Raw genomic sequence first — 10,281 nt, forward strand, 5'->3', positions numbered from 1 at the left:
TTCCAATTATATGCTATCATAATAATGTCACAATGAATGTTCTTGCATATATGTCCTTTCACACTTGTGTGAACACAATCATAAGATAAATTTATAGAAATGGAATAGGTGGGATGGAGTGTTTTTTATTTTCATGTGTATTCAAAAAAAATGTATAGCTAGCATACCAAACACAGTTTCACTGTTATTATATTTTATAATGAGGCTAAACATTTTATGTGAATTAATGAAAGAAAAATACTAAGTAAATTACAGCATAGGTGAATTGAAAATATCACTAGAAATTTGAAAGTGATATATACATAGGGCCAGAGTTTGAGAGACACTGATCTAGCATGGAACTTTCATCTTCCCTGCTTGAAGCTCCTAAAATCTCCATTTTATGCAGGGTTTGAAGGTGGAGAAAATGTGCAGAAGAAGGGAGAGCTTTGGAGTCCAAAAACCTGGGTTTGAATGTTGACTTCCCTCCTACTGGCTGTGGGACTTACAACCTCTTGCAACCTCATGTTTCCCATGTGGGAAAGTAGGAGTAATAATACAGTCATGTGGAATATAAGACCTATTTGTTACCCAGTGGCTAGTATAATTCAGCTATTTGGAATGAATTGGGGGAAGATAGAGAAGTCAGAATCTTTGTTCTGCCTAGAACCTCCCCCTTTCAAGACTCCTCCCCTAGACCAAAAAAAAAAAATTATAATGGCAGCTAGAAGTCTCAGGTTTAGAAGGATCCCATGCTTGGTTCCACTCCCTGCTGCCCCATTCTGAAATTCTTAATAATTCTGAACAAGAGGCCATATTTTCATTTTGCAGAGGACTCTGCAAATTCTGTAACCAGTCCTGCATATAATGTCAGGCTTGTATGGTCTCCTCCCTCCTACTGCTACCCCAACAGACTGTCCCCTCTTACTCCTGAAAGCCCGCTCCCTTGGGACCATCTATGAGGGTACCTGGGCCACCTGCGCTGTGGTTTGGGGCCCTTCTGCTGACCCATTCTGTCATAGTCCTACATCTATCACAGACGTAGCATCACTCTAGGGGAGAGCCTTTGGGACCCTGGTTCCAAGTTCTCTCTGGTTTTCTAGGAAGCCTGAACTGGTCAGAGCCAGGATTTGGAGGTGACTCGGTGACTTCTGTCCCCATGCATGCCCCTGACTTCCATGGAAGCACTTAACTACTCAAGACCCTCTCTCATCCTATGTTTTAACCAAGAAAACGTTGTGGGGTCAGAAATCCTGGATTCAAATCCTGGGTCTGTCATGTCCGACCTAAGCAAACTTTCATAAATCCCTCCAGTTTCAAGAGCCTCTGCTCCTCGTCCGCAAAATGGTTCTAAGAACAGTGCCTAAGTGCTGGTTTGTCCTGAGACTGGAAAGGAATGCCATATAAAAGCCAAGCAGCGGCTAACATGCCGTGGGTGCTTTCGGATTTCCAAATGTATGCGAGAAGAATGAAAAGTCTTTGTTTGCTTCGTGGGGTGCTGGCCCTCTGTTCTGGTATGCCCACCCTCCTCCTCCAGGCTGACTGAAGCAAAAGTCTCATAGCATGCGGGGCACCGCCTCCTCAGACGGACCCTCCGTACTCTAATTCCACTTCTGTTCAAACTCGGAGCAATTTTCTCTCAGCTTCTGCTTTGCCTGCTCTCGGCTCTGTAGCCATTTCCCCCTCAGAATTCCTAGCACGTAAAAACTCTGCAGAATGGTTTATTACACTGAGATGCAATTAAAGCCAGAACATGCATGACCCCGCCGTCCAGCATTATTGCTATGGAAGTTCCCTTTTACACAAAACCCTGGACTTCCTGCTTTAGAATCTATTGCGATTTTCCACAAAACAGAGTTTCTCATACCTCCTTCTCTCCCTCTTTGGATTTTCCACTTACAAGCTGTAAGTGAGGCATCAATTCCTTATAGCCAAGGGTCTTTCAGACCCTCTCTTGCCCTCTCCTTCCATCCCTATCCATTGGAACATAGAATCCTGGAAGGAAGATGGGGAAATAAGATGTTTTGAAGGCTGGAGAAGTGGTTCTTAGCAGGGCAAGGAAGCATACTAAGAAGATACTGCAACGTTTCAGGCAAGAAATAATAATATTGAGGCAGCCACAGGAAGACAGGAAGGGTGTGAAGCAATGCCAGAGATGATGTGGTCTTGCGCGTGGAGATAAAGGAGAGGGGGGATCAAAGATAAAGGAGCCCCTGGTGTTTCCAGCCGGAGAGGCTGGGAGGCTGCCACAGGAAGTGGAGGAAATGGGGTGGCAATCTCATGCAGTCCCACGGCTTTATACAAATCACTCTCAACTGATGCTTCTGAATGTATTGTCTCTCCAGAGCCTAAGTCTGAGATGGACTGATAGGGCCTTGAGGAAACCAGAACTGATGGGGCACCTGGGTGGCTCAGTCGGTTGGGCATCTGCCTTCAGCTCAGGTCCTGATCTCGGGGTCCTGGGATCGGGCCCTGCGTCGGGCTCTCTGCTTGGCAGGGGGGCCTGCTGCTCCCTCTCACTCTCCCTGTGTGCTTTCTCTCTCTCACAAATGAATAAAAGAAAATCTTAAAAAAAAAAAAAAAAAGAAACCCAAGACTGAACTTCAGGGAATTCCTAGTTAAGGCAGGTGGGGCCAAGGAAGGTCGGTAAGAAAGTGTTCAGAAAGACAAGAGTCGGGGTGATGCTGACACACATGTCAGGAGATGGAATGCTTCGAGGAAGGGGGTGAGCCATGTGGAATGCTGCCAAGGGATGATGGAAGCTGGAGGCCAAGGTTAGGGCCTCAGCAGAGCTGGGCAGTGCACAGGGGAGGCAGAAGTCAGGTCGTGAGGACCTGAAGAGACAGTGGGAGGTGAGGGAATAAAGGGGGAGGCGCTCTGAAAAGAAAGAAGGCGAGCCCCACCTGTAGTGGGCGTGATGTTCCCAACAGGTGGGGGTGGCACAGTGGAAGAGAGAGTGTCCTTGGACTGCAGCTCTGCTCTCACCCCTTCACCTCTGTTTCTTCCCTCTGGTCTTGAACCCCATGCAGGCTCAGTAGTCTTTCTGAAATCTTGGTCAGTCTGTAGTAACACCCTTCCACTGATGAAATGCTTTTCTTCTCTTTTCTGCATAAACTCAAGCAGCCTTCTTCCTGAGCAGGACCGCCCAGCCCCTCCTCTTACACCCTCTCTCTGCCGCCCCCCAGCATTACTGCCTACTTGCCCTTGCAGCGCTCCCAAGATGAGCTCAAGCCCATACTTGCAAGCTTCGCCCTGAGGACCATTACGTATCCAATTGCTGTAGTTGCAGAGGCCGGGGATCCTCGCGGGGATAGGAGGAGTGCGGGCGACTAACTATAATCACATCAGCCCCTCTCTGTGGAGCTCTCACCGTGTGCCAGGAAAGCTTTAAACACTTGACGTGCATCATTTCATTTACTCCTTGCAAACACCCATTGAGAGCGAAAGAGGCTGAGTCTTAGCTTCAGCGACGCGGTCGAGGTTACAGAGCGCATAGTGATCGGGATTCAACCGAGCGTCGGACTCCAAAGCCAACTCACGCTCCCTAAGGAAGACGGGAAGGGAAATCGCCACCTCCGACGCATCTCACCTATTCTGCTTATGCTTTGGCCATTGCCCAAGATTCAAACCGTGTCAAAGATATTTCAGTTGTAAGCTTTTTTTTTTTTTAAGATTTATTTATTTATTTTAGAGAGAGCTCGCGTGAGTGGGGGGAGGGGCCGAGGGAGAGAAACTCAAACAGACGCTCCGCTGAGCGCCGACCTGGACCCGCGGCTCGATTCCACAACCGAGGGATCATGACCCCAGCCGAAATCAAGAGTCAGACGCTCAGCCCTGAGACACCCAGGAGCCCTCGAAAACTTTTTAAATTAAAAAGCAAACAAAAACAGGGACCTTTGGTTTTAGGAATGGTGCTCTCCGGCTTTGAGGCGGGGAATGAATGATTTGACCTTTAGACATCTCCTAAAATCCTGGCCCATGATCTGATGGACTCAAGCCCTTCACTGCCACGAATACAAAAGCTGTCATTTCCTGCTTTAAAATCACTGGTCTTGGACCTGTCAGTCCATCAAACATTGCGTCTCCCTGGTATGGAACTGATTATGGGAAAAGCAAGCTGTGTAGGAAACAGCTGGGCCCGGGGTGGGGGTGGGGCGTCCCAAGGGCAGAGGGGAGTAAGGTGGGACCTGGGCAGTAGGGGCAGAGGCTGGGAGTCGGAGAGGTGGGGGCTTCCATCGGCAGGAGGCTGGGCTGGGCCATCCTGCAGCACGGCCTGCCCTCCTGACTTTTTGAAAGCTTAAATGAGCTAGACATGTTTCCTCCCCTTTGACCTCAAACAAGTTTCTATCCAAGTAAATAAATATCAAAATAAATACAAAAACAGCCAGAACTTAAAAAAAAATGTCTGGGATAGTTGGCATTTGGAACCCCTGGCCTAGTGTGTGTTGTTCTTTTGGGAGCTGTGGTGCTAGAGCCTGGAGCTCAGCCTGAAGCACCTTTGAGCTGAAGGGAACTGGGGCTGCAGTCCCTCCACCCCCTTCGTCATGGCCCCAGGGCCCAGGTAACTTCCGGAATCCCACAGGGCCACCCAAGCAGTCCCAGAATTCTTCTCTGCCTTGGGCTGGGGCACCTTGACCAAAAGGTGGACAGGGGAGCGGCTGGCCCTGCTTGGGGGGGGTCCGGACTTGGTGAGCCCTAGCTTTCCCGGGCTCATTTATGAAGCTACAAATAAAGGACAGCTGAGGTCATTGCCAACGTCACATGGGGATCACGCTCATGAACAACCAGATTTTCTCTGCCAGGGGAGGACACAGGTGAATCTTTGCTCCCTCAGGCTTTCATTTCATTTCATTTATTTTTTTTTATTTTATTTATTTATTTTTAAAGATTTTATTTATTTATTTATTTGAAAGAGGGAGACAGCCAGCGAGAGAGGGAACACAGGCAGGGGGAGTGGGAGAGGAAGAAGCAGGCCTCCAGCGGAGAAGCCTGATGTGGGGCTCGATCCCAGAACGCCAGGATCACGCCCTGAGCCCAAAGGCAGATGCTTAACGACTGCGCCACCCAGGCGCCCCTGGGCTTTCATTTTAATTCTGGAAAAATCCATGTTGTCTGCTGAGGTTCCCAATGATCTGTTTTCCAGCCTCAAGCCGAGACTCCTCGGACAACTGTTCACTTTGGGTTCTGCTCCTAGGATCTCTATAGCAACCTGGGTGCCAGCCGGAAGACCCAGAAACCCAGCAGGGCCTGGGTGCCAGCCGGAAGACCCAGAAACCCAGCAGGGCCGCGCTTACCAGGCCCGAGACAGAGCACCCAACAGTCCACAAACAGGAAGTGTCATTTTGCAGAGGGCTTTTTTTTTTAACCCCAAGACAGAGTTCTGAGGAATAACAAATGTGTTTAGTTGACCATGAAGCAGCTTTAAAAATCAGATGCTTTCTGTTCAATTCTAGGCAAATGATTAAAGCAAATTGGCTCTTTGCTATTGTCATTTGCTATTGTCAAATGTGCATATTTTAAATTTAGCAATTCAGGGTCCAGCAGTTCCCTTTCATTCTGTTCAGGCAAAAAGTCACAACGCTGTATCTCAGAACTCACTGTCTTCTAAACTACATTACAATCATGTTCTTATCAGTCTTCATACTTGTTGTCTTAACTGAGAAAAGGAAGAGGGAAACTGAAACCCAGGGTTGATGTCAAGCTTAATTAAGTCGTCCTCACACAATGACAAAGCCCTCAGTCTGCATATTCTGAGGGCTCCGCAAACAGAGGCGAGGTCAAAATCCTTGCCCAGGCCAGTATCCGGCCATAGGAAAATCAGCTCTCCGCTGTGTGGGCCAGAAACCATTTCCAGAAAGTAAAAAAGACTTATGCTTAAATCCTTGGGACTTTGAACATACACATTCAAATGAATTCTGCCTTCTTCCGAAATTCAAGTGTTCCAGCATATTGGCTATCCCAATGCACCATCTTGGGTGAACCAAAGGGATTCCTTTTTCTTTTTTGGCCGTCTTTCAGCCACCTGGCTTTCGATAAGATGTTCAGTGCCTCTTGCAATGTGTGAAACTACAACACCTGTCTAGACCTTAAACCACTCCTTTGGGTCCGGTTTGCTAAATCTGGAGCCAGAATTTGATTGGCTATGGTTATTGCTCTTGCTTTAGAAACTATTTCCCAACCATTTAAGCACCCACGTTGGGTTTCTGCACTGCAGCTGATTACTTCATGCTTCCGTTCACCAAGCACCCGTTTGGGGAGCTAAAACCATAGCATCTTAGATTCATTTGCTCTCTGGGAACGTGAAAAAAAACGAATCCACCTGTTACGTTTGGCCAGTGGATCCCAGGGCTCAGCTGTTGGAACTGAACCACTCATACCCAGTGTGAACAAGGGGTGCATTTCTTTCCCCTTCTGGGGGAGGCCAAAGTGGGGCCGGGAGTGGGGAGGGGACGAAGGGAAGTGGTCCAGGGGTCCAGGTCGTGGATCCGGGCTTGAGCAAGCCTTTGTTCACAGCATCTCTTTCTGCTTGGGTCGTAGCAGGCCAGCAGGTGGTAGTGGTGAAGCAAACTGGACCGTCCCTCCCTCACCCACCTCAGTATCTGCTGAGTCACATTCAGGGTGAGGAAGTACAAATGGCTGTGAAATGAGCCTCATCATGTGGTTTTCTTTTCCTAATTTGGGAAACAAATTAGGGCAGGCCTGGGTACAGGGGCCTGGGAAGCAGTTTTCTCTCCTGGCAAGGGTAGAGGGGAAGTCCAGTGTCTTTTCTTTTCCCATTCAGAGTCTGAGCTGACACTCTGGATGAAAATCTCCATATGACAAGAGCTGAGCCATAACTTTTCTTTGTGTCTCTTTTTTTAGGTTAGGTCACATACGTGGTTAGGTCACATACGTGATTTCTAGGCCTGGAAAATGCATCTTTGTGATACGAGTGATTGCGAACACAAGCAGAAACCTCCACTCCAGAGAACTGTGCTTTTGTGGCAAAAGTGCATTTCCCCACTAATACAGAGATGCAAAAAAAAAAAAAAAAGTCTGCATTTTTTCCCCAACTCTTTATTTTTAGTTCTCTTGTTCTTCTGGCGGCAGAAACCAATCTTACTCAGTTCCAAGCATACTCAGACACTTCAGATTTAAGCCCACTCAAGTTCCCTTACTCTGAAATTCCCAAACTTTTCTAGGGGGCCTGTTGTTTTCTCCCTCCGAAGCTAATGACTTCTGAGAGACCGTGGCCTTCAGCACCTCTTCCATGAGTCTGCCATCCAGCCTGGCTCTCTCCCCTGTTGATCTTCTCAGGGGTGGGGACGGGGCAGCAGGGAAGAGGGCAGTTGGAAGAAGGGGGGGTGGAGAGTGCAGGAGACTGGCTTGGCTAACATTCTCCACCCCTCCATCTACCTTTCAATGTTACGTAGGAGGACTCCTTTTGAATTTAAAAGCCAACAACCAGTGCTCTCCTCTGGCTCCGCCATGATAAGCCTCCTACGGGATAAATGGCAGCTCCTTGTTTCTCCACAGGAATGGGGGAAAGGTCACCAAGTCAAAAGGAGGGTGAGGAGAGGAATCATCCATCAATACTTCACAATATTACATCACCAAATGTTGTTATTGTGCAGATGCTCTTGCTCTGTCACTCTAACTCTTGTACTATTAACAATGGATGCACCATTGTTGAGCAAAGGGCTCCGGGCCAATCCCTAGTGGCTCACTTGGTACAGGCTGGAACACAGGGCAGAAGGTCCACAGGTCCTTTGTTCTCTCAGCATCCTGAGAAGAGGTGTGCTTGGGTGGGAACGGGACGCCCTGTGGGACCCCGTCCCCTCCTGCCCCTCCTTTCTCTTCTCTTCGCTTTTTTCTTTGTCTTTTATGATCCTTCCCTCCCTCCCTTCTCTTTTGAAGTATAATTTACTGGTAGTAAAATACACACATGTTAAGAGCACGGCTCCGTGAATTATTATTTGTGTTACACTCCCATGTCATCACCATCAGAGAGCTTCCATGTTATATGACCACGAGTGCAGTCTTATAACGAGGACAAATAGAGCCTTGATTTGCATGCAAAATGGTCTGACTTTGGGTGCCAGCTTTTTATAGGTGTTTCTGGCTTTTGAATTCCTCAGTTCCTCCCACCCCAGCTCAGGTTGCTGGACAAGAAAGTCTCTATCAAGGATCCTTCCCAACCCAGAGGCCCAGCAGGGGCCCCTCCATCACCAGTTGTCCTCTACAAAGTCGCAGATGGGAGTATTGGTGGACCAGTCAGTCACATGAATGTCTGCTCCCCATGTGGAGCTGGGTCTGGTGGGGGCGTCTCAGGGTCACCCTGCGTGTGATGTTGGCTCAGCTACGTGGGTGAGACCCACACAGCCTCATTTCTTGGTCAACGACTAGCACAGAGACATGAAGCACGATCAGAACCAGAGTCAGCTGAGAATTAATCTGAGGGTTTTTGTTGCAGTCTTGGCCTTTGACAGAGGAATTTTGCCTCTACTGCTTTTTACCTGTTCCCACAATTAACAGGGTCTTGGATCCCCTTGAAAGGCAATAGACCTGTCCTCCAGGGACTTTACTCTGACAAATACAATCAGTTTTGGAAAACTTGAAGTTGGGACAACCTTTCTGAACAACATTTTGAAATATACTCGTAATACCCTTTGATTCAGCATCCTGCTTCTAGAAACCTGTTCTGCTGAAATCTGCAAACGTGCGCATACCCTCCTTGCCACACACACACACATGCATGCACATTCTTATGTTATAAGAATATTTTGAAAAATCAACTGCCAATAAGGGAATGATTAAATGGATTCTGCTACGTGTGTATAGGAATAGAACGCTGTAGGTCCACGTGTGCCGATATTAAAAGATGGCCAAGCTACCCTGTGAAGTAGACCAACACAAAGCAAAACCAAAACCTAAAGAAGAGTTCAATACCTTTTTGGTAAATTAAGAAGAATATGATATTAGCACGTGTACTGGAAAAAGGGATAGACGTGTACAGCACACTGTTAACATCGATAAGTCGTCTCCGAAATGTGGAAGGAAGCCTAGGGAACTTTTATTTATAGCTTTATATTTTGGTATTGTCAGAATCTTATAATGAGCTTGTTTTACTTAAAAAATTTTTTTTTAATTTTTTATTTTAAGTAAACTCCACACCATGTGTGGTGCTCAAACTCGTAACCCCGAGATCAAGAGTTGCATGCTCCCCCAGCTGAGCCAGCCAGGCACCCCAAGTTTGTATTAGTGTTGAAATCAGAAAAGCTATAGAGTTTTTTTGGTTTGTTTTCTTAAAAAAGAGACGAACTCTTGAAATTGGTGAGAATATAGAGAATTTTTCCCATGACTGCTTCCAGAAACCCTAGGTTAGGCTCTCTACAGAGTGGGTCCCAAAAGGGAGGGAAAGAGTAAAACCAGGGTGGAATGTTAAGCAGAGAGAAGTCCCTAACTCAGGGAGGTTACTGGGGTGGTAGGCAGGGGGCCTCAAGGACCCCAGCTTTGTAGTACTCACACCCTGTGTAAGCCCCTCTCCTTGAATGCAAACTGGACCTACTGCCTTGCTTCTAATGAAGAGAATACAGCAAATAAAATAAGAAAAAAAAAAAAAACTACAAGAAGAGAAAAAAAATTAGAAATAAAATACATACATAAACAGAAAACACTTTATAAAAAGAGAGAGAGAAAGAGCGGGGATGTTACTTCAAAAGTGATGGGATGTTACTTCCAAGATTAGGTAACAAAAGGCTGTGATTTCCATCTTACTAGCATTCTCTCACTTCCTTTCCCTTGCTCTCTTTGGTGAAGTCAGCTGCTGAGTTGTGAGCTACACAAGTGAGAGGCCCGTGTGACCGAGAGGGCAGCCTCTGGGCAACAGCCAGCGAGAAACTGAGGCCCTTGGTCTGACCACTGGTGCAAAAGTGCTCTAGCCTTAGCTGAACTTGATATGAGTATGGCTCACTGTGATCATAGCCCTGAGAGAGACCCTGGGCCAGAGGGCATGGCTAAGTTATGCTCAAACGCTTGACCCATAGTAACAGTGAGATGATAAATGTGTGTTGTTTTAAGCTTTTAAGTTTTGTGGTAATTTGTTAGGAAGCAGTAGATAAGTGATAGAATAGGAAAATGAATGTGACTTCCTCATCATCTGAATGGAAGAGAGGCTTTGGGGAACAGTAACTTGTTAATTAATTCTGTATGAGAAGTTCACTTTTTGAGACTTTCACTAGAACTTCTGGATTTGGAAACCCAGTATAATTCTAGGAGAGGTAAAGAAACCCCGGGGAAGGATTCTTTGTATGAATGTTTTCC

This window comes from Ursus americanus, chromosome 2, assembly GCF_024610735.1.
Source record: "Ursus americanus isolate L20-20 chromosome 2, mUrsAme1.1.p, whole genome shotgun sequence".
Taxonomy (NCBI): Eukaryota; Metazoa; Chordata; class Mammalia; order Carnivora; family Ursidae; genus Ursus; species Ursus americanus.